This window comes from Coturnix japonica, chromosome 2 (assembly GCF_001577835.2).
Source record: "Coturnix japonica isolate 7356 chromosome 2, Coturnix japonica 2.1, whole genome shotgun sequence".
Lineage (NCBI taxonomy): Eukaryota > Metazoa > Chordata > Aves > Galliformes > Phasianidae > Coturnix > Coturnix japonica.
In genome coordinates this window covers 56,857,657-56,881,719 of record NC_029517.1, presented here as the reverse complement: position 1 = coordinate 56,881,719, position 24,063 = coordinate 56,857,657, and the positions used below count along the sequence as shown (strand labels likewise).

General features: G+C 35.3%; 1 protein-coding gene across 1 annotated transcript in view; it reads left to right on the top strand.

The window, feature by feature from the left end:
* Window positions 1-24,063, top strand: part of CDH12 (cadherin 12) — a 497,894-nt gene that overhangs the window by 288,923 nt on the left and 184,908 nt on the right. The window contains exon 3 of the mRNA XM_015854453.2: window positions 4,902-5,045. The gene's annotated coding sequence lies outside the window, so the exon portion shown is untranslated. The remainder of the gene's footprint in view (window positions 1-4,901; window positions 5,046-24,063) is intronic.

Sequence of the window (24,063 nt, the reverse complement as noted above, 5' to 3'; positions counted from 1 at the left end):
TTTGTGACCCTCTGCTTAAATCCAGAGGTGTTTGTGCATCCTGAATATCTCCAATATTGTAGCGATGCCTCCAAGGAAGTAGAGAGCACCAATATTTAAATGTGTCAATCTACCACTGTCACTTAATAACAGTGTACAATGAAGCTCAAATTTTCCATTGCATAACATAATTGGAAATGTCTTAGAGCAATATGTTGTACTACTTTTCTTATCTTTGGAAATTTGGTCTAAGTAAAAAGAACAATACTGACTACTCTTGCTAAACTCAAAGTGAGAGCAATGGTCAAATAAGGACAAGAGCACTTTGGAGACCTCTGAGCCACTCGAGCTACCAGAAGGAAAAGCCCGAGGAAGTGAACAGTTTTGTAGTGAGTATAGCTAAGATTCAGCTACTTCCTTCCACCCAGATAACATCTTTACTTTAACATCAACAGCATGTTTAACAAGGTGCTGAAGTAAAGTGCTGAATGTCCAAACTCTTTGCTAGATGCAGTCAAGCTTGCTATGTTGTCTATAAATCACTGTGGCCAGAAGGTTTGAGGGAAAAAAAATGAGCCATATCAAAAATAGATTAGTGGATGATATTGCAAAAAGGTGATCTTTGCACTCTGGTATAATATTAATTGATGACAAGATGTATTGCTTTTACACAAGACCTCACTACTTTATAAATCTGCTGTGCAGTTCCACTTCAATCAGTGCAGCTGCGCTGATGAGAATTTGGAATTGAATCTGCTCAGTTTTTGCTTTTGAAATTAATGAGAATGAGAGTAAAATTCCAGCCTTAAAATGCATGGCAATTATCAGGTACTACTGAGAGTTATCTAGTCTTGCTGCCCCTAGCCACAATAGGAAAAGTGGTTGCCAAAATGTGGAAGATATGCTGATTGTGAAAGTTCAAATGGTACACTTCAAAGCATTTTTAATCTCTTTAGGTAGCTTATTATATGTATACATATCTCTAAAGAGTTGAAGTATAAGGGTGATTTTACTCTGACTCTTATATAGTCTTTTGTTCTGCTGCTTTTGCTGTTACCCTAGAGTATTCCCACACCTGTAGTTACTATCTTTCCAGCAAAATGAAGCAGACAATACCACTTTTTCATAATTACTTACTAAAAGGGATAAAAGTACTGAGAAATTAACCCTCTTGATACATTTATTTGAGTTTAATATATTTTCACATCAAAAGATCTTTTCAATTTAAAAAATAATAATAATAATAATAATAAAAATCTGCATGGTGAAACTATTTCTATAGACACTACTGACTTTTAGTTCTTTTAATGCCTGAGCATCTGCTGGGCTCAGGCAACTGTATGTGTGATTTGGGTCACCTGAGCACCTACAAAAATATTAGCTTAATTGACTACAACTATTGTAACAGAGTGAAACGCTATAGAAGTATATTGATAGTGATGCATGGTAAAGTAACGTGCAGCACTAGTTTTGTCTCTAAACTGAAGAGGGTAACACAATAATAAAGAAATTTAAACTGGAAAAGATTACTGATCACGTGTTTTTGTTGGCATTCAGTTTATTCAAATAACTAATTTAAGAAATAAAACTTAAAAAATATATCCTATTAATCTCTTAAAATATACCCCAAAACATCTAAGTTATTCTTTCAATGAAACAAATATCTAATAATCTTTGACAGTAAATATGCTATGGTTTATGCAATGACACCACAAATTTCTTACAAATTTTACTACAAAATTATATTATTTTTTCCCTGATATCTTCACTTGTTCTTAAGATAATATTTCTAATTCTTTATTAATAGTAGTTCTGGAGAAAGGGAATCTATTGCTACATATACATTCTAAATGCTGCTGTGACTTTAAAATCTTCTCACGTGTTTATTAAGCCTTTTCACAGACATGCATGGCATGTTCTATTGAATTCAAAAGTTTAACTATAGATTTCATATAAAATTTATTTTTATTGTGTTCACTGATTTGTTGTACTGCAACTCTGTATAAGAACTATAAGCCAAGAAAGTTGTCTAATTTTTATTGTCTTTGTAATTGTATAAGCCCCTCTAAGGACGTAAATCATTTTTGCTTCCTGCTCTGAACAACCTTGGTCTGTTTATTCAGATGATTATGAGGAACCAAAATCAAAATATTAAGTCATATTTAGGATGAGGAGATGGACCTTGGACAACTGACTTCCATTCTGTTGTTAATACTGCAGAAAGATTTACAAGTGATTCAAATTATTGTTTCTTTTTGTCAGCACTGAATTTAAAATGCTCTTTTTTTTGCCCAATTGTCCAAGAAAACAGTAAGTCCCAGTGATTTCTGCACAAACTTAAATCATGTTGTTTCTTCAAATTTTGTCACTTCATGCTTCAGTCACTTTTCTGGACACAAGAGTTTCTCTTTCCAGCCTTTACGTGCGGTAAGAAACAGGTTAGATAATTCACTTGCATATTATGAATGTCTGATTAATGTTGATTTTGAACCATACAAAGACCGTCAGAATAGTAGGTGAGACAGAAATCAGTATTGTAAGATTGGAATTATACTATAAAACAGCTGAAGGAGTTTTGAAAAGCAAGCAATAGGTATTCTGGTCACTGAGATCTACTAGGTTGTTTAAGAAAATTGTGGAAGATTTCAGGGCTGATTAGAGTTAGGATTCAAGTCAACAAAATAGTGAGACATCTGAGATTGGAAGCTTTCAGGCACAGAAGCTTTCTAGATGATCTTAATAAGGCCTTTTTCATATTTAACAACTTTGATTGTATTTGAAATCATAAATAATACAGTGTGTGTCTGTGGATTAGCTGTTTCATAAGGGATGCCGTGTCAGACCAAATAAGATTGTAACTGTCGGGATGACTGGCTGCCCATTCTGCAGTACAAATTTCTGGATAAGGAAAGCAACCTTTTTTCAGTGAGGGCTTGTAGCAGCAAATCACCTTAGTCTGGACACTTGAAACCCACTTAGTCAAGCTCAAGAATGTGATCACATTCCATATTAATACATGTAAAGCCTTCTTATTTGATTAATCATTATTTTGTTATTATTAGTCCCAGGTGAAATGGTAGTCTCTGTGTGATAGATATTCTGTAAATCATATTAAAAATTGCTGTCTTTTTATCCAGATTTTCAGATGAGGAGCTTTTCATCAGTGAATATAGAGAGAGACATATACAAATGAGGATCATGAAAATCATTAGCTGCTACCATTAGGGCAGAAAAGTCAATCTCTTCCTACTTACTATAGGGGGAGCATGGAGCACTTAGATTTATTGCTTGTTTCTCAGGAATTTTAGTTAGGGTGACAGCATTTATGTTGACAAATAACTGTCTTGCTAAATAAGTTTGAAATTCAAACTTTTCTGGTTAATTCTGAATTATCTGAGTCACATTATGTTGTTTTCTCTGTAATAATTTTGTTTCTGATGTGAATGCCTGCAGAAAGTAAATGTGTAATCTGTTTCCTCTGTCATTTGGTTAACAACTTCAAATCACTTTATTGACCATTCATCCTACAAAAATAAAATTATACTAATTTACTTGTAGGTTGAATAAAAACAGACCCAACATAAATTTGATTAAGAATTTCAGTAGATGTTTATAATTAATTGTTGTTGCAGCATTCATAGAGTATGATATGAAAAAACTTTCATTGCTTGTATAGGTTCCAAATCTTCTCATATAGTTTATATCAGAATGCAACTTTATCCATTTGCCACTGGTGCATCAGACCTCCATCACTAAATACGTTATCTTGTGAACTCCTCTTTGTAAATAATATTCACAGGCAAGTATTTCCATGGATAAATCTGTGTAGAAAATTGAGACAACTGGCTAGTATTGTGATTGTTGTCAAAGAAGCAGAAGGAAGCAGATGAGGATAGCCCTAAAAGTTGGCGTACTTAGGCTGGACTCGAGCGCATCAGCTTAAAACTTACTATACAAAGATGTAGTTTCTGTAATATCTTAGAAGCAAAACTCAGTAGAAAATACACCTCAGTTTTCTTTCACACTATTTTTTTTTTCCATTCAAATTTGAGCTGTCATCTTTAATATTCTTATTTTTATCAGTATAAGTGAGAGGCAAATTATATCCTTTAAATGCATTCATTGTGGGTTTTTCTCTTCTACTGCAAGCATTGAGAACTTGTATTTATGTGCTTTACTACTGATTTTATCTCTGTCTTTAAGAGTCCTTTCTGTAATTAATTGGCATTCTTTCTCTATGTTTTATTTAAATTGCTACAAGTACTTCTTAAATAATCCCAGCCTGTATGGGTATTGTTGTTCTCTTCTTTTTCTTTCCATGGTGATTGATTGCCATCTGGGGGCTAACCTGAACCCATCATGCTAATTTCACTTACTATAACCATTTGCTGCTATTGTCCCCAGGGTCTGGAGCCACTTTATCTCTCAGCTTACAGAACATCTCATAGAGCTAGCCTTGTATTAGGAAACAGCTACATCAGCTTCTAATTACTCAGCTCACACTGTGTTGTATGCTGGTGCACCTTGAGAAGCAGCATGCAAAAGCACATTTGTTTAAGTCCTCAGATGGTTAACATTGTGCATAACCTCCTCACAAATTACAGCCTCAGCTGTAGCACATCCATTAGTCTGGAAGAATGAAGATTCCCAAGTGGCCTTGGTGTGTTTCCTAATTCCCCTGCGACCCACCAATCCTCTCAGTGCTTTCTCTGTGTGTAGGGAGTGTTCAGAGCTAATCAGGTCAATGATCATCTCTCAGCTCAGGGGACATGACAGGAGCCTATCACGGCAGTTACGCGATCTCCCAGACCGGAGCACTCTTGCTGAGAATCTCATGTGAAGAACATAGCCTTGGTGCTTCTTCTCTCACTCCCTAAGAACCTCCGAGGATTTCAGCTCATCTTTTTCTCTTTCTTCTTTAGACAGTGAAGAGTTCAACACAAACGAAAACCAGGCAGAGCATCATGCAGCTACCCGGAGGGTGTTGATTGAAACTTAGATTACCCTCTGATCACTGTTGATTTGACTGATGCACCAGCTTTACCAGAGAAAAGATTTCAATTAAGGTAAGTGCTGCTTTATCTGGCTGACTGCATCATGCTGCATGTCTGCATTGAAAGTTCAGACTGAGTAAACTGACAGTCTGCACTGCAGCAAAGAGCCCGCGTCGTGTGTCACGAGAGGGCTTGGGCAGAGGAAAGTGTCCCAGCATGGGACCAGTGTCTGGAGAGATGCTGGTTTTGTGCAGCTCCTTGTGAATGGCTGCAGTTATTTCTGATTCAGTGGTTTTCAGAAGCTTGAAAAAATGCTAGAAATGTGCAGGAGTATGAGAGGAGGGGAGGAAAAGCAAGCATACTTTCCCCCTTTGTGCTTAATACATTTATTTCAGGCAGCACAGCAGCTGGAAAGCAGAAGTATTTAATGGTAAAACTTCATTCTGAATAAGGAGCTTTGTTCTTTTGCAAGGAGAAACTACTCATAGATGAAAGGCTTCAAAGTTCCATGACATTTAAACACGACAGAAAGAGATTTTTGAAATGTGAGCTGAGAATATGCATGCAGCTTTACAGGTTACTGCCGGACTGAAGGCTGTGTCTTGTGTGCGGACCGATGCACTCAGCAGCTGGTGGGTTTTGGATAGCTCCTTTTGTAGGATTATCGGTTTTCTGAGGGGGGAGAAGTGTGAGCAGGGGTGCTGCTTCAGTTTGAGTGGTCAGAGAATGAAACTGGTTGTTTCTGGGGTGTTTGATTGAGGAGGAAGAAAGAATATTTTTCAGTGGTGAAATGAAGTGGTAGGAAGAATGTAGCATATCAAAAGAAATAGTCTGATGATTGAAGATCTTTGCTGGGAAAAAAAACAAAGGGAAAAAAAAAAAAAAAAGTAGATGAGAGAGACTGCCTTGAAAGATTAAATGATTAATAAGAAAAAGTCAAGGATGCTTATGCAGCCTGGAGTATCTATCTGGTGTATCTATGGCAAATGCACCCTGAAATGTCCAAAGTGAATTGAAGCTGATAGTTTCAGTCAAGTGTACATTTCAAATCTATGCTGTCAGGAGACATAATTGCAGTACTAGTAAACAGCCCAAACTTTTTAATACCTAAGGAGTCAAAATTAAGATCTGCTGTATTAAACATTTTAGTGTTCTTTCTGTCACTTGCAAAAAATTACACAGTTTTTAAAATCTGACATGATAGGGAAAAAAGATCGATGGAAAGTTAATTGGTTTCAGATCTTGCTCTCTGAAACAGATTTGCAACTCTTGGGCAATTTGCAAAAGTTTGAACTAATTGCGCTGCTTTTCTTCAGGCAGTGCAGTTTACTGCCATTAAATATCTGTAGCATCGGTTATCATTCAGCGTTGGTAATATAATTCATGGCACAATACTTTACACTGAGGGATCAACTACTCAATCAGGAGATTTCTTTAAAATCTGAAAATACCTCCCAAGCCCTTGATCCACTCTTTCTCCTCCCTCCCTCCCCCAGAAAAGGACAATTCAGGAAGATGTTGGTTACCAGCAGGTTTGTTATTTATGCCTCTAGATTTTGCAGTGAGAAATGCCAAGTTCTCTTTCTCATAAAAAAATATAAGCATATGGGAGAATGACCTGAGGTTTTTAGAGAATGTACTTGGAACAGTGACAGATTTAACTGTGTGATCGTATATTCTCTTTCTGGAAAATAATTACTGTAAATTTTGTTTGTTATGATGGTGACTCAGTGAGTCCATTGTTTTCTTGGAGAGGATGTTTGTTTTGAGAGTAGCTACAAGCACCATTTCTCATCTTGGTACTGCACATGGCTCATTTCTTTTTGCATGTTGCACAAATGTGGCATTTACTAAGTTTCGTGATGCATCCACTCAGAGATGCAAGTCTTGACCAGGCTAGAAATTTGAATGCACAAATCAGCTTCTATTATACCTTGTCTTTTCCAATTATTCATTCATGAATGATCAGTGGCTTCCCAGTGTAATTAGTATTTGTTAATATACTTCAGAATATTCATTAAGGAAAAAAAAAAAAAAAAGAAAAAAGAAAAAAAGACAATAACTCAATATACTGCAAGGAAAAAAAGTATAATGTAAACAAATCCTATGCAGCTGCAGACTTATGGATTATGCACAACTTCCATTCCAGTCTTTCTCAGATACAGCCTATAAACACTGTTTAACATGATGGCTTTGCTCCCCTTTTGTGTCACAAAGCTGTTGCTGTAAGTAAATTATAAATAAATCACACTTTCATGGTATTCTATCTGTGGGTTTCTAAACAAGTCTTACAAATGCACTTACATCCCTATTATTATTTTAAAAGATCAGATGTTCTAATCTGCTTCTAAGTGAAGAGCACTTACTTTGAAGTTTACTAACCAGAGATTTTATTAGATGATAGTTCAGCAAAGATTGGAAAATGCTGTTTTTCCTCATGTTTTGATAGAACAGACAATAATACTATAGTTATTTTACAACCTCTTCCATTAGTGGACTGTTAACTTCTTCATATGCCATGACTGTCTAGAAGTGATCTCAACAACATGCAGAATATAATTCCCCATTAAACAAATAATTTGGAGCATCTGAGTCACTGAAGTTTTTCAGAGTTGCTAAACATAAAACACAGGTTACACAGGAAAGCAGTGGCAGAAACAACAATATAGTGTGGTTCTCATCTCTCTTGGACTCTTTCTTTATACTTAGGGCTACATAAATTAGTACTAAATATATATATATATATATATATATTTATATATCCATGTATGTATGGTTAGTTCAGTTTTTTGTTTGTTTGTTTGTTTGTTTTTGGTTTTGGTTTTGGTTTTTTTCCCCAGCTATTTCTAGTTCTTTGAATGAGGCCAGTGTTAAATTTGGTGCCTCAAGCTAAGACTCCTTGTTACTGACAGAACAGTAAGGCTGTTATCTGACCTATCTCCATTAAAAAAACTGGGTTTGATACAAGTGCTTTAATACTGTAGGAAGTGTTTGTGTGTTTGTGTTAGGAAATTTATTAAATTTAAGTTCAGAGTGGGATAAAGCAAAGGAAGCTCTCTGCTAGCTGACAGAAATTCACCCATGGAGTGGAAAGGGACAGGCAGTTCTTCTAAACTGTCTTCTTATCTTCATTATGTGATGATATATTAAAAATGAAGCAACTGTTAATAACTAGTTAGTAATCCAGAAAGAAAAAAAAAAATATATATATATATATGTCATTATAGGAGGGAGGGGGTAGAATTACAGCAGAATAAACTTCAGGGGCTGCATGAGTTCCCCAGATCTCCTTTCTCACAACTCTATGGAAATTCACCAGAAATGGAGGCTTTTCCAAGCCATGTGTTATTAATACACCATGAGAAGCTAATTTTAGCTCTCCCAGCAAGACCTTTGTGTGCCATTCTTATCTTTGCCATTCTTGTTACTCTCATAGTCTGTTTCCTGGGCAATTATTGTTGCACCTCCTCTATTATGTCTTCTATTTCTTTCTAAATGTTTGTGCTTTTCTTTGTAGTTGGGTTTTTTGTGGTTTTTTTTTCTTTTTTGTTTGTTTTGTTTTGTTTTTTTTTTTTTTCCTTTTCATTCTTTATATCATTCTCCCTCTTTCTTTTCCTTTTCTTCATCTACCAAAATGTATTGCTGCATCACCTTCAAATTCATTCTTTTCTTTCCTTTAGTGCTACCAGACCATAATTTTTCTTTTTTTCCACTTGGTCCAGTTGTGTAAATTTTTCTTTATTATTGAAACAAACAAATATCTCTGAAAATGTTCCAGGATTCACATAAATAGGATATTTTTCCAACCTTGGTGATTCTGTGATTCTGTGCTTCTATGTGCTCCAACACTCTACCATCTCCATCTCAGCCATCCCTTTTTTTTTCTGATTTTGATTGTTTTAGTGGTGCTCTCTTCATGGTAGGGCTGTAATCCCAGTGTAAAGTAAGTAGTTAGCTCAGGAAGAGACAGCTTTGGAGGCTATGTGTATATTGACACTATAGAAATCACCTGTTCTTAGCATAATAAAAATGCTTTGCAGATTTTACCTCAGATACCTCAGGCTGTCCTTGTTCTTGAAAAAGCAAAATCCAGATTTAAAAAGAAATACATATTGCAAACTGTGTGTTTATATTTATGATTGAAACTGTATAAGTTTTCAGCACTTCAAAGGGTTATTTTCAAGCCAGCATGATAGTTGTACCATTTGAATGACTTCTCAGTCCTATAATCAGTTCAATTAGTAATAAACATTTCACAGAATCACAGAATCACAGAATTGTAGGGGTTGGAAGGGACCTCTAAAGATCATCGAGTCCAACCCCCCTGAAACCCATGCTGAGTACTCCTGAGTACTACTTCAGTTACCTCTAATTTTCCTTCCCTCTGTTTCTGTTGTGCCTCTATAAAAACGAACTATATTAAAGAATGAGTTTCAAACCTCAGTCTTCTTTTATGTTAATAAAAACTTTCACCAGGATCTGCTTGTTGTGCAGAGATATAACAAATTGAAGGCATTGGGTTTGGCATGTGTCACTGGAAGAGTATTTGTTGAGGCGATAATTTTGTAGTGAACCAGCAGAAGTTTGTAGCTTCAGTGGCATTTTGAGAGGGAGAAAACTTCAGTCTGCTTTCTTCCTGAACTTTCAAGCCTGGCAGTTTGGGGAAAAAATAAATAAATAAATAAATAAAATAAAGAAAAAATATATATATATATGTCATGTAGATGATTTCTATATCAAAGTAAAATGCAGGTCTATACTACTGCATTTATTATTACTAGACTTGGTATTTAGCAGAAGTCAAAGGCGTATGTTTTACACTGCCAGAACTGAAATGGATTTTTTGAAGAGGTTTCTTTTTCTTCCAACCATATGGGAACAAAGATACTGCCTGATGAGACTTGGTCAGGTTACAGGAGCACCTGTGGTTCAGTTTCTGTCAAATGTATTGCTTCCTTTTACTGGGAGTGAAAAGGGTCTTCTTGTACAAATCAGATTCATTGAGATACAACAGGTTGTTCTGTTCTGGAGGGGCGTCTTTCTACTACAGACGTCTCAACTGTCAATATTTCTTAAGTTGATTGCTGCATTGGGTGACATATATGTAACAGTAGCTATGTTTACTTTTCTGTGTCCCAGCAGGCTGTAATTTGGGATCTGTTATTGTTGTAGTACATCTCATTGCTGTTGTGCAGAGTGGCCCTAACCTGGAGTCTGAGATCAGTCTGGACACATCTTTGGAAACATTCATAAGAAATATAGAGATCTGAGATTAAAATCAATGAAATTTCTAAGCACCAGACACAAACAATTGCCGCATCCTACTTAAAAGTAAAAATTTTGTGTCTGGGTACTGGAATTATGTTGTCCTTCCATTTTCTGAGTACAGGATTTTCAGAAGAGTCCTCCAATCACATAATGAAAAATGTACTCACTTAATGATTCTGGGTAGGTGTTTTTGTTTCCTAATTTATGTCTGAACTCTTATTCTTTTTATGTATGTATTTACTAACTGAGCACGTTAAAACCGTGCCCAACACATCAAACACTTACAAAATACTGTCATGGCTGACTTAGTACGAAAAATGTGTGTAATTCTTTCTTTTCCTGGTGAATGTAAAGAAGGATGCAAACTGACTTTTTCCAGAAAAAGAAAAGAACAAGACTTTTGGCCTTTCTGGATCAATAGTATTTGCCCAGATTTTTGACCTAGGTCATTTATAGACCATAAGTGTTCGTTTCTTGGCTCCCATTTTCTTAAGGCTGCCAGCAAGTGCTAAAGGTAATTGTAAATGCAGACACATTTGCCAGACTCTTGCGTGTGGCCTCATTCATTTCACAAAGATCTTGCTTTGTTCATGCCCATTAACCACTACCCACAGAGCTTGGTTTGAACTGGTGACCAGACTCTGAGTTCGCTTATCAGTCCTTCATGTACTTAAGTACTCCTGAACCTTTGGAAAATACAGAGCATACTGTTTCTGTGTCTGTAGCTGAGATGGCATTTTAAGTATCTCTCATAAAGTCTATATGAAGATCACCAAGTGCATCTACTAAGAATAACCTTAGCATTCTGTCTTCATGTGTATGCATTCTGCATATGTTATATATTTTACTATATCACTTTTATGTATGGCTTAATACTTATAATTCAATATATATATATATTTTTTTAAAAAGCTCCATCTTGTAGTTCATTTTCCCAGTTTAAGTTAATGCAGCATACAAAAAGCTATATTATTAAATGGCACAAATATACCAGATAATACACATAATAAGCATTTTGGGAAAACAGCTAAAAAGTGATTTTTTTTACAAGATTTCCAGTATCTTTAATATTTTGAGCAGACTTCTAGTGCAAACTGTTGCTAGATATTTTATGATGAAGCAATTCCAGCATTTGACTACATTCAAATTTGGTTGCAAAAAAGATTTCTGTAAAAACACCAAGTATTACTTCAAGTAATATTTCTTTCATTATAGTGTCACATTAATTATACAAGAAAATGAAAAAAAAACATTTCAATTCCATTTATGAAATTTGTATCTTTTCTTCTTAAAAGTCTCGCATCTGTGTATGAAGTACTAATAAGAATCTTACTGCTTGGTTACCATAATTTTAAATATTTAACTTTCTCTGTTTAAATTGGTAAATGGAAAATAAATAAATTAGAAGTTAGAAGTGACACTTCGTATTCCTTTTCTATTTAAAATAGTAACAATTTAGGATAGAGAGTGAACTTATCTAGTTTATATCTACATCACTCTAACTCTAAATAAAAGAAATCCTGATTTACATTGAAAATTGAAAAACAATACCCTGTGCATTTCAGTAATCTACCCCCTTTTTCTGTCACTGTACAATGTGCAGTCTTCTCAAGATACAGTTGTAGTTCATATTCTCATATTTTCATACCTTTCTCAATCTGACTTTTTAGATAAGATGACTCATCTTGGTCTTTTATTTAAAAAGCAAGCAAACAAACCAGCAATGTTCCATTATATTCAATTACCTAAAGTGTGGTAGACCTGGTTTATTTCTGAAAGAGTGTGTTATGTCAGAATAAATACAGAGATAAGAGGTCATGTTAAGAGAGTGAGTGATGATAAGGAAAACACTCAAATGTGTTTTAATTAAGATGCTGTATGACTAATATTTATGATGGCCTTGTGTTTACTCCCACATATCTACTGGCCTTTCTGACAGGTGGATTTTATTAATCTTATGAGTTTTTATCCTTTCTTTTTGTGCCCTTAGCACATAAATCTAGATTTGAAATTTCAGGCACCATTACTTTCTCCCACCTTTGTCCTTATGTCTCATCATCCCCTTCCCCCCACTCCTTTATTATTATTTGGGATGGTGATGTCCTTTGTCCAGCACAGAGAATGTGTAAACAGCTACATTTAAGTCAGTCAATGGGCTTCAATGCCACTCTGAATTACACATGGGCTGTAGCACATAGCAATTACCTGATAGTCTCTCTCACACTAAGAGCCAAAACATATCGGTCAAGGACACTTTGAGTTCCAGTAGCCAAGAAGGGAAGTAACCCTAGTCTAGGGACATTTTTAATAGGTAAAGTTTATTTTTTTAATAGTTAAATATTAGAAACTTTTTTTTTTTTTCCTGTAGAATCATTTTCTTTAACCATATTATTTAAATTGAGTGGATTTGTTTTCATTTCTTTCAGTTGATTTTTCTGATGACTTAGAAATCACTTGGACGTTATTTTCCAACAAACAATGGGCTTTTTTAATTTTTTTTTTGTCTTGCAAATGCTTTGTAAAGGTCACCCTCTTTTTAATCAGCTCGCTTTTTCTTTAATAACTGTATGACATTTTTTGCCCTATTTGTGATCAATGAGCATGAATATTTTAAATGGAAAATACAGTTAACTTTATTTTCTAAATATTGTTTTATTGTAGTTTGGGCAGGGAGGGAAGGGTCAGAAGGAGGATACTGAACACCCAGAGTTACCATGCTTTTCACATTGCCTGGTTGGTAGCTGTGCAGACCTTCCTATAAACAGATGTCTAGAGTTGCTTTTTCAGGACAAATGGTAATATACTATTTTTTAATTTTCCTTTGAATGTGAGTTTTCATAACTATTTATAAACATTTGCATGTTTTCTGCCTGCTCTGAGTCAGAAACAGGTTCATGTTGTTCAGATACCTAACACTATATGATAATTTTAACTAAGAGTTGAGATGTAGTTACTTTAACTTGGTATAAATCTTCCTTATTTATGGAGAACAGGTGGAACTAGTTGTTATGCAGTTTACTTCAGTTGTTTTAATCAGTGCAGTTTGTGCCAGGACATACATAAGGCAACCTGCCTAAATATTTCTGAATCCAGCATTTGGGTACATCAGATGTTCTGCTTTCTACCAGCTGTTCTTTAGGTTTTGGTTTTTTTGGACAGATACCATGGGGGAGAAATGGCTCATTACAACTTAGAGCATCCTTTAGGGTGTATCATTCTTTTACACTCTTCCTTTGACTTTGTGTCTGTGTGTCTGTTTCTTATGTGTTTCTTATGCAGAAACAAAACAGAACTAGAGATTGTATCCTAAGACAGTAACATATTTAAGTACTATATATTAAAGTTCTATCTGTTGGTGTTAAAAGGTTTTCTTACACTTCTTGTTTTTAAATTGTACTTTTTATTTATGACTTTTCTTGGAATCATTCTTAACATTTCCTGTTAGGATATTTTTCCTCTTCCCAATAAAAGTAAGCAATCGTGTTTGTTTTAGAAAATGTCTCCTCCAGAACCCTTCAGCAATCATGTCTCCCAGTGGAAACTGCAAAGAAGTAACTTGGGTTGCAGGAGTCTACTCTTCACTGTATATATAGCTGTATTTTTTAAGTGCAATTCATAAGGCATAAATGTGATATTTTGAATAGCTTGTCAGGAAGAAAAAAAAAAGTGATTTTAACGTAGATTTAGTATTTTTTGTGACAATAGTTGGGAATATTTATGAAAATTTGCTTTACAGGAAGGACAGAAAATCATAGAATCATAGAATAGCCTGGGTTGAAAAAGACTTCAAAAATCATCTAGTTTCAACCCTCCTGCTGTGGGCAGGGTTGCCAACCTCCAGACCAAGCTGCCTAGAGCCACATCCAGCCTGACCATGAATGTCTGCAGTAATAATAATACTTCAAAATAATTGATATTCAAGGGCTTGTTAGGTTCACTGAGTGTGACAGAATTAGCAAATCTAACTAAGAAGGTAGATTTAATAACAATCCACAGCACTGTCCATGGTTTTGAAGTTACACATACAGTGTGAACTGGATCTCAGAGCTACATCATATTGATTTCTGCCATACTACTATGTCCAGGGATGAGCTGTCTTTCTGTAGCCAGGATGCTGAGTAAGGGATAAGCTCTTTCTCTGAGTGATGCTCCACCCCAAGCAGTGGTGCATGCTGGACAGTACAGTAGCTCTGGCCATTTCAGTCTAGGTGAGGTTTTGAGTACTTGTGAGGCCATCAGCACTTCCTGAGCTTTTTCTCTTGGACAAATAAGTACAGAAGTAATGAATTGATTTCTGTCTTCCAATTTTCCTTTACCATTTAATACTTTGTTTGGTTTATGTCCTCTCTCCTCGCATTCTGCAATGAAAGGCTTCTCTTTCCAGTATTTGGGAAGCACAACATCCACCCCACGTGAAGAGAATGTTTCCTTCTAGCTTTAACTTTAGCAGACCCTGGAGTTGCTGGCTAGTATAACTGCTTTCAGAAAATGCTGCTCCCTTCCATGACTTATTATCTAAGACCCTTTTCAGTGCCTAAGGAAATAATGAGTCACTGGTTTGACAACACCTAGCTCAAACTTTCACTTAAAATAGCCTTGCAATCACAGATTGTTCTAATGCCAGATATTAACAGAAGGATTATCAGAGCCATAAACAGAAGTTTTTGCAGTTGGGATTAAGGAGTTGGTGGGGAAAGAAGAGTAAGGCTATATGTCTTTCTGGACATGGAAGCAGTATATTTATTTTCACTAACAGTAGCAGCCAGTAATTACAGCCTTTTCTCATTCTCCTGCCTCAGGGGAACTGCACTGCTGCTGTCTCTTGGGAGGCTGAGCTGCTGCTGGTGCAGCCATTTAACACTTCCTACTCTTCTTTGAACCTATCTGTGAACTACTTCTCCTTTCCTATTCCAGATTCTTTGCTTCCCCCAATAAATATGTTCCTGAAGTGCTTTTTGAAGGAAGTTTAGATATCAGTGCAAATAATATTGTTTAAACACTTGGAGAAAGCTAGCAAACATAAATATTTAGTTTAAGGGAGCCCTTATTTGCAACAAACTAGCCCTCCTCCACATAATTGAATGTACTCTCTTAAGAATGGCAGAGAATGAAAATTTAACTAGTTGTGAATTTGATGGGCAGACAAAAGAAGTCACAATCTATAAATATATTAATAAATGTATAGGAGAAAAAAATGGTGTTTCTTTGAGCAGACATGTATGTGAACACATAGTTTCTGCATACAAACAGCAGATAAATCTTACCATTGTGTAAAGGGTGAATTATTACTCAAAGTGTGGAGTGTATACATGTTCAACCAGACCTTACATCATGGTTGTCCAACCTTTTTGGTCATAGGTCATTTCAAAAGCAATGCATTCTATTTATTTCCTCAGAAACTATAACATATAGAAAGAACACAAAAACAGCATTGGGGGTGACCTACTGTCACAGTTACCACTACTGAAATGCACCACCCACCCCTCAGTGTACTCACATCCACTGTTTGGTCTCCAGAAACATTCAGCAAGCATCAATGAATGTCAGTGGGTGCAATGTTTTCCACATGAAGAAATTCAGTAATGCACCTTTGCTCCATCCGCACTTCCATGTAAGGCACCATTTTGCCAGGCTGCCCCTCTTCTGCCATCTGTCAGATGGTGACAAAATGTAATGGTAGGTTCAACCTCAACAGCCATATCACCAACATCCTCCTCTGACATCGTGAGCCAACATAATAAAATACAAGGCATTAATTTTTGACCTGTCATCATAAAATATATAAAATATATATAATATATAAAATACAGTTAATATATGTTACAAAACATATTTTAATTTTTAATATTTTTATTAAAACATATTTTAAAAGGGAGCAATAAAAATATAAAGCTAATAGGATGTTTGACCTTGTTTTTGTGAAACAAGCGCATCAGTCTGATTCAGTGGCAGTGGCTGCAATTCTTAGTGAGCTCTCAGTGTGTTCTTCAGAGATTTTTTATTAATTTTTACTCTACCTATGCTTCCTCCTTGACAGCTGTTATTCAGAAATGTGCGTCCTGCACATTTGCGATGGCATGATTAAGGTGTGATTGTGAAGTGAGGGGTGTTTTTCTCTTTTAAAAGTCTGGAAATGAGACATGATCAGATTTTCGAGTTGAATTTCTGATTCCTGTCTATACATTCCATTTGAAAAATGTATTTATGTTAACTGAACATTTAGATTCAAAGAAAACAAAAAAGAAAAGTCATCAGTCTTGAAAACCATTCCCAAATTGCTTAATTAAAATGGAATGCACAGGTGCGTATGTTTTGCTATTCACAGGACTGTGTTTATCCAGTGTATCAGAATTCATAAAATGATTTGCCATGATTTGAGTTAGCACTGTACTGCGTCCTGCTCTGGTTTCAGCCCAGACAGTGATAGTAGTGCACTGACAGTTAGTTTGGTTGTTGCTTAGCAAAGTGTATGTGCCCAGGGCCAAGATGGACCACTTGGCAGAGTAGAGGTACTGTCTTTAAGTACAGGGCAGGAGGTGGCCACCGTGTGAGCTGTGCTGGGCAATGGATTGGGCATACCTTACTTTAGATGAGGAAAGTTATATATCCCTCGTGGTTTGATTGTATATTTCCTGATCATGTTCCATTTTCTAATTCCTATTTACTACTATTTCTTTGTTTTAAGTATTTCCTCTCTAGAAGTAGGCTATGCTATTCTTTTTAAGTACAGCAGTTGCCTTTTCACCAGGAGATGCCTTTTTATCATGACAAACTCTCCCCTTCAGAACCAGCATCTGTTATTTTAAAAGAGACACCAAATCAAAGGAATAAACCTGGATATCTCAGGTCATCTCATTTTAAAAAACTTTTACATTACACTGGATCCACATATATTCACATGCTGTTTTTTATAGTCTCTGTTCACCCCTGTGTATCATTTTTCATCCTTCATGATTCTAAGGGAATCCATATAGTGGACAAATGGGGTGAAAGGAAATATCAATTCAATCAGGCACTGCACCTCTTTAAAATAACTGTGCAACAGACTCTTCAAAATAGTATTAGTATAATCTGAAACTGTGTTTTTATTCTGATGTTTAGAAGGCTGATACCTTTGCTCGACCAAAGAAATGTGAGCTTTATAGAACAGTCCATAAAGATAATGTAATGATACAAAATAAGGATTAATCGTGAAAGTAATCATGTTCGTTTTCTAATTATTCAAATCTTAATTACAACTGTGTTGGCCCAATTACTTCAAAACACAAGGCTAATGTTAGGGTTGGGTGGATACTCAGCATCTGTGCATAAGTAAGAGGCATCTGTTGCCAAGTGGTGGAGCGATGAAAAGTGTCAACTCACCAGCTGTGAAGTCAACAAAGCTCTTAAAAAAAAAAAAGCATGTTTAAGCCAACACAATGATTTAGCGCTCTTGGGGGAATGTAAAGCTTATTGCACATGTATACTTTAGCTAGCTATTGTCACCTAGTGGGACTGACTGAGATCTAGAGCAGTGTCACAAATCGAAGTCTTTGCCTGCTTGTTCAACAATGTCTTGCCTGGTAAGGATATGCGGCAGGGAATCCAGTGGTGATATTTCTGCCCATCAGTGCTTCAGAGGATTGATTTTGTTTTGTATTATTTCTTCCCTTGAGGAAGCTAAAGAACAAAAATGTGAAATATTAAGAGGAATGTCTTATTTAAAAAAACAAAACAAAACAAAACACTGGGTTTTCTTACCTAATACCAGTTTCTCCATTCTGAACAGTTCTATAAGGGGAGATGGTTGTACTGACACCGAGTTGTACCTTGCTGTTGTTTATTGCTATCAATGTCAGAAAGTCAGGATTTTTATGATCCTGACAATTGATACCGATCTTAGTAATTTCTAATATTGCCTGCAGAGATTGAGGATATTAATAGTCTGACTCACTCTACATGGTGTGTTTAATATTTATGCATTATTAACATTTAATGGCAACGTGTAAACTTTACTGAAAGATAATCAATTGGCATCAAGAACAAAAGAGAAGGTGAGCATTAAAACCAAGACAGAATTATATTGAACACTAATGCATTCACTTTTGACCTAGTTCTGAATTTTATGGATCTTTTGTCAGTGACTTCATTTGCATTACTTTCAAGTTTTTATTTATTCCCATTTCAGAAAATACAGGTGGAGGAGTGTTTAGATTCATTGTAGTCTGATAATGTTGTTGTTAATTTACATGAAATGCATAGAGAATTTTTTACTATGCTAGACTGTAATGCAAAACGAGCTGAACTTTCAACATTACCTTCACCAGATTTTTCTGTTACAATGAAATAAAATTAAATGGAGTTACAGGGCACTTCTGGCATCTTGGATTAAGCTTTTCGTATTTATAAATTACAACGGGAAAGCTTTTGATTTCTCTGCTGCTTGAGTAAATAGCCCTTTTTAGGTGTACTTTAATACAAAATATTTTGCTTTTTAAGAATAAGACTATGCTAGTGTGGCAATACTTGATCTGTATTATTAAAGCAGCACCCTACCTTGACTAGAGAAGCAACTTAATGCACCTCTACTAAAAAATATATGAATAATTACAGCTACAGCAGACTGGCTGAAATGAAGTGTAACCATAATGATTGAAAAGTGAGAACATACAACTTAGGAAGCATCCTTTTTATAGTCACAGTTTATTCAGATGTTCAACACCTGCATCTTTCACACTCACAAAGAAAATTCAGCATTTCTCCAAACTATTTTACAATTTGAATATAAATGTGAGCAGTGATATAATGATAAAGACAGCATTGTGTTAGTTTTAGCTAAGATTACCTGACCAATTTTACTTATGATGGTGTCACAGACTCCTGTAAGTTCTAAAGCTGATACTTCCACCGCTGAGTCACCAGTGTCATGAGTCTGAGTGCAGTGTCTCTGAGAATAAGGAATAAAAACAGCATAATGAGGCACACAGCAATTAGTTACACATGCTTTAGTGCTGTGGATTTCAGCTTCTTGTCACAGTTGCAGCTGTATTTCACCTGCAAAATGACCTTTCCTTTTAAATCATACTGACAATGTGAATAGCATGTGTATACTTTTAACTAAACAACTTACCAATTCAAGGGGGCTGCCTCAACTGTAAGACATGAACTCAGAAGTGATAAAGCATGGCACTGCTTCAGCAAAATGGAATAAGAAATCATTCTGACAGAGCCTAGATCTTGGTCTGGGATGTTGAATAGGTTTGGATGTCAGATGTATTTTTTTTACTTTTTTTTCCTTTCCTTTCAAGGTCAGCGTTCCTTATTTTGTATAGAGTACATCTTATGCGACATTACAGGAAGAAATTCAGGGTCCCTGGGTTAATGCTTGTGGGGTCAAAGTGGACTCCTGAATGCAGGGAAGTGGCACCTGAGAAATAATGTTTCCACTCACTCTAGAAAGTCAGACAGTGATTGCATATCTGATGGTCAGAATGCAGTTCTGTGCTAGGGGTACATTATGAATAATTTTGAAAGAAAATATATCAGTCTATCAGTAGGTAAAGAAGCTATTATTTCCCCTCTTTTGTTTAATTATCTTCTCATGTAGAATTAGGCAGTCAAAGCTGTTGCTATAATGTTAGAATGATAGTAATGCCTGGGAACTGATATTTACTTGTTGGATTTCTAGTCACCTTTAAAATTGCAGAAGTATTCAGGCAGTTAGCATCAGAAAGAATGCAGTTTTCTGCCATTTCCCATCCTATCCATTTGCTAAAGCAGGAAATGTTATTAAGCTGAGTAACAACGATTATTATTATTATATATAATATATATTTAAGATGACTTGACATTTACATATGATAAGTACAACTTTTAAAAAATATCTAAACCAGAATGATGCAGATGACTGATTGCAGAGGGTCTGTATGACATCTCTCTTGTGAAGCTCTCTGTGTGTTCTTTAAGCAGCAGATCTGTGCTCTTCTGATCACAAAGCTCTGTTGATTTTCCATGCTATATACTAGAACAATTGTAAAGCCTCAGCTGAGACTGCTGCTCACCTAAAACTAATGAAGATCCTTTTAATTTGACTGTTCACGTAAGTTAGATTTCTCTCTCTTTGTTTCACTTTATAGAATCATAGAATTGTTTGAGTTGGAAAGGACCCCTTAAAGGTCATGAAGTTGACCTGGACCCCACTGCTCAAAGCTGTTGTGGTCTCTCTAAATGGCATCCTATCTGCTGGGTGAAGGCATCATTTCTTTCAAGAAATACTCTTGGAAGAAAAGCACCTAGGTCAGATAGAATCATAGATATACTCAGGTTGGAAAAGACCCAAAAGATCACCAAGTCCAACCTCAACCTAATCATGCTACCCCAACTAACAACCCTTCTTTAAATCATGTCCCTGATGACGACATCCAAATGGTTTTTAAACACACTGAGGGATGGTGACTCAATGACCTCCCTGGGGAGCCTTATTCCAGACTAAACAGCCCCAGTTCCAAAAGGAACAAGGAACATTAGCATTTGCAGTTGGAAAGTGCAGCTTAAACCTGCATGCAGCATGTAATCACTGCTCTCAAGTAAATGCAGGAAGTCATGTCTCAAACTGATTGTCTTATGACTTTTGTGTAGTTCTTGAGTTTTATCAACTGCACATTTGATAAACTGTACATCTTTTATTTTGTACAATACTGAGAAAAAGAAAAAAAGAATGTTGGATCTTGATCCAGTGGAAGATCTGCCATATTGTATACAACAGAAATGGATCAAGATCTGATATTCTGTTTTTTAAGAGGAAAAGAAAAGAGAATCAAGTCTTTAAAATGTGGGAGTAGATGTCTTTGCAATATATCTTTACAGTGTCTCACATAATACTATGTTCATAAATGTCACAGTCACTCTTTTGAAGAAGTAAGCATAAGAAAATGAAGTGCAACTGTGGATTTTTCAAAATATAATGGTATCTGGACTCTGTATTCAATCATGGCAAGTGTTTGTCCTTCCTCATTTCTTTATGGATGAATTTTTCCACTACTAACCTAGAGTTATCAGCACGGTGATGCAGGAAGCACAGAGTATTAAAAATAAATAAATAAAAATACATGAAGCGTTTAATGTAAATTATAAATTTTCAGGGAAAAATAAAAGGATGAAAACCATGGCAGATCACTATACTGCTGTCTACACTGTAGACTCATTTATGTCAATTAGCTGTCACTTCTACAGCATGTGATCAGTAAGAAGGAACTGCTTTTAAAGTATCCTGTACTAAAGTCCAGTAGTGATGTAATTCTTATATAATTTTTTTTATTAAAATACAGAAGGCAAACATAAAACAGAGTGGAAGCAAGGTAGTGATTTACCCTGAGTGCTAGGATGGCAATATAGACCAGCTACCCTGTATTTCAAACCCCCAGTCACTTTTTACAGTTTTGTTTTGGTGAGGTGATTTTTTTTTCTCCACTTTTCTCTCTGGACAAGAACACATTTCACATGAGATAGCATTAATTTAGTTTCACAGAAGAAGAAAATTGCAGTACTTATTCTCTCTTGCGCACATTATATTCCTGAAGACATGAAGAAGCAGGCTCTATTCTTACCTGTTCAATAGTCAAGAACATTTGTTCTAAGCACTGTATGAAGGACTTAAATGGTTCTCTTTATTCCTCTATAACTTTAAGTACATGAAGTCAGGATTCATGATAGTGATGACAATTGATTTCAGAGTAAGAAAGAAAAGGTGAATGTTCTATTAAAACCCCCTCAGTATCTCTTTGACTTTTCTCAAGACATCTGCTGTATTCCCATATCATCTGTCTCAAAAGAATATACAAAAGAAACCAAATTTCATTGTTTTTCTTTTATTCACAAATTAAGTTTACATCTAAATCAAATGCTCTAGTCAGCTGTCCACATAATCTGGATGGAGCATGAGACCAACATCCCAAAATTTGCTCAGTGAATTATGGGGTTTCATAAGCAAAAGATGAGAGACTTTCTGAAATTAAAATTGTTGTTCAAGTTGCTTATGTGGTGCCATGCCATTTCTTCCAAGTGGCCTTTGGATGGAGAATTTAGGGTCAGGATTTCCAGATTTAAGTTGGAAGGTTTTGTGAGAGATGTTCTAAAATTGGATAGGCTAAAGGACTTATATCAAGGGACAAAATGTAACTGAGTAGACAGATATTGATTTGAGGTATTCAATAATATTAAAAAGTCCACAATTCTCTGGTTTCAGTTTGCCTAAAATATTTCCTCATAAAATTATGAATTTTAGTTTCCATTTCATTTGCCTCTCAAGCTTTAAGAAACATTAAATCATCATGATGAATACTATAGATCGTAGAGTTTCATATTTTTTCTAGTAGATTTTTTTTCAGTAGATTTGAGATTCCTAAATAGGATTTATTTATTTATTTATTTATAATAGATAAAAGGGGAAGCTGAAATCTAATACTAACCATGCATTTACTTAGCCACAAGAACTCAATCCACTTGAAATTAAATAGCCCTAGAAATTCCACACATGCATGCACAATTAATCAAGAGCCATGGAAAGTAGTTACCTGTTAAGCAATAGGTTATGTCAAAAGTATGATAGGTTTTGGTAGCCGTCAATTCGTAGTTCACCACTGAGACTTGCTGTACTCTGATGGAAGATTCTGAAATTTTTCAGTTAGAATCAGCAGATCTTTGTGTTTATGTGGGTGCTCTGTGTGACTATGCTTGAGTAGCAAATACAATTCCAAAAAGCTACCAGTGGTGGATGGATTAGAAATCAGTAATATATAAGACTTGAGAACTATTAATTCACACAAACGTGAAGCTCTGTTCAAATGTAAATTTTAAAAATTGCTAAATAACTATATTTCATTATTTTATCTATGACTGAAATCAACATTGATTTCTTTCATATCAGAATTTCTGTTTTCAGTTATCATGATTAATAAATATTAACTGTTCAAAAACTTGTATCTTTGTTGTTGGTATGTGTAAGTTAAGTAGTTGATAGGTGAAGGAATACATGAAGAGCTGTAATACTCATGAAAAGCTGTAAAACTCATGACATCTTAAACTAGGAAAGTTTCCAAACATACTCAAGTGTATAACTAAAGGTGTTACAACAGAACTGTATTTAATGTAAGTATGGAACTGGATAATTGTTTGTTTCATTGTTTTGAATTGAAGTAGCTCTCATAAAAACAAGCTATCTGTAAAAAAGACAGAATGGGTTTCAACAGATCTCTGTCTTTTTCCTTTACATCATGGAACTGATAGCAGTGAGCTCTGCAACTTTCTTTGAAGTTGTTTTAAATTTGCGAGTGCTGAATTCTTTGCATCAGTTTTGTTTTTGTTTTTGTTTTAATTTGTTGCTTTCGTCTTTTTCTTTACAAAAGTTATAATACAATTAGTCTGCATGAAATAACTGTAAAATTTAAGACAAAAATGATCAAAGATGTGCAATTAATTTCTGATGTTACAACAATTGCTATGAAAAAGAAGCAGCTGGAGAAGGCAATGAGTATATGTAATATCAAAACAAAATTTTTTGCTGAGAATTCAAACATTTTTTTTTTTACCAGTTTGATTAAATATAATTCAATTTATTTGAGACTACTGTGAATATATTTATGCAATTGCATTTCTAGGCTGTGTAAGCAGCTGTGATTTTTCACTGTACGCTGGGTACATGCATTTGTATTTATTACATTTTTCAGGGTTGCTATTAGATACCCAGAATTCTCTAGAAAGAAGGAGAAGGATGTAGGATCGAGAAGGCTTTGACTTCTGTTTTTCAACAGCAGTTGTTACTCTTGTGATTCTGTGACATGAGAGC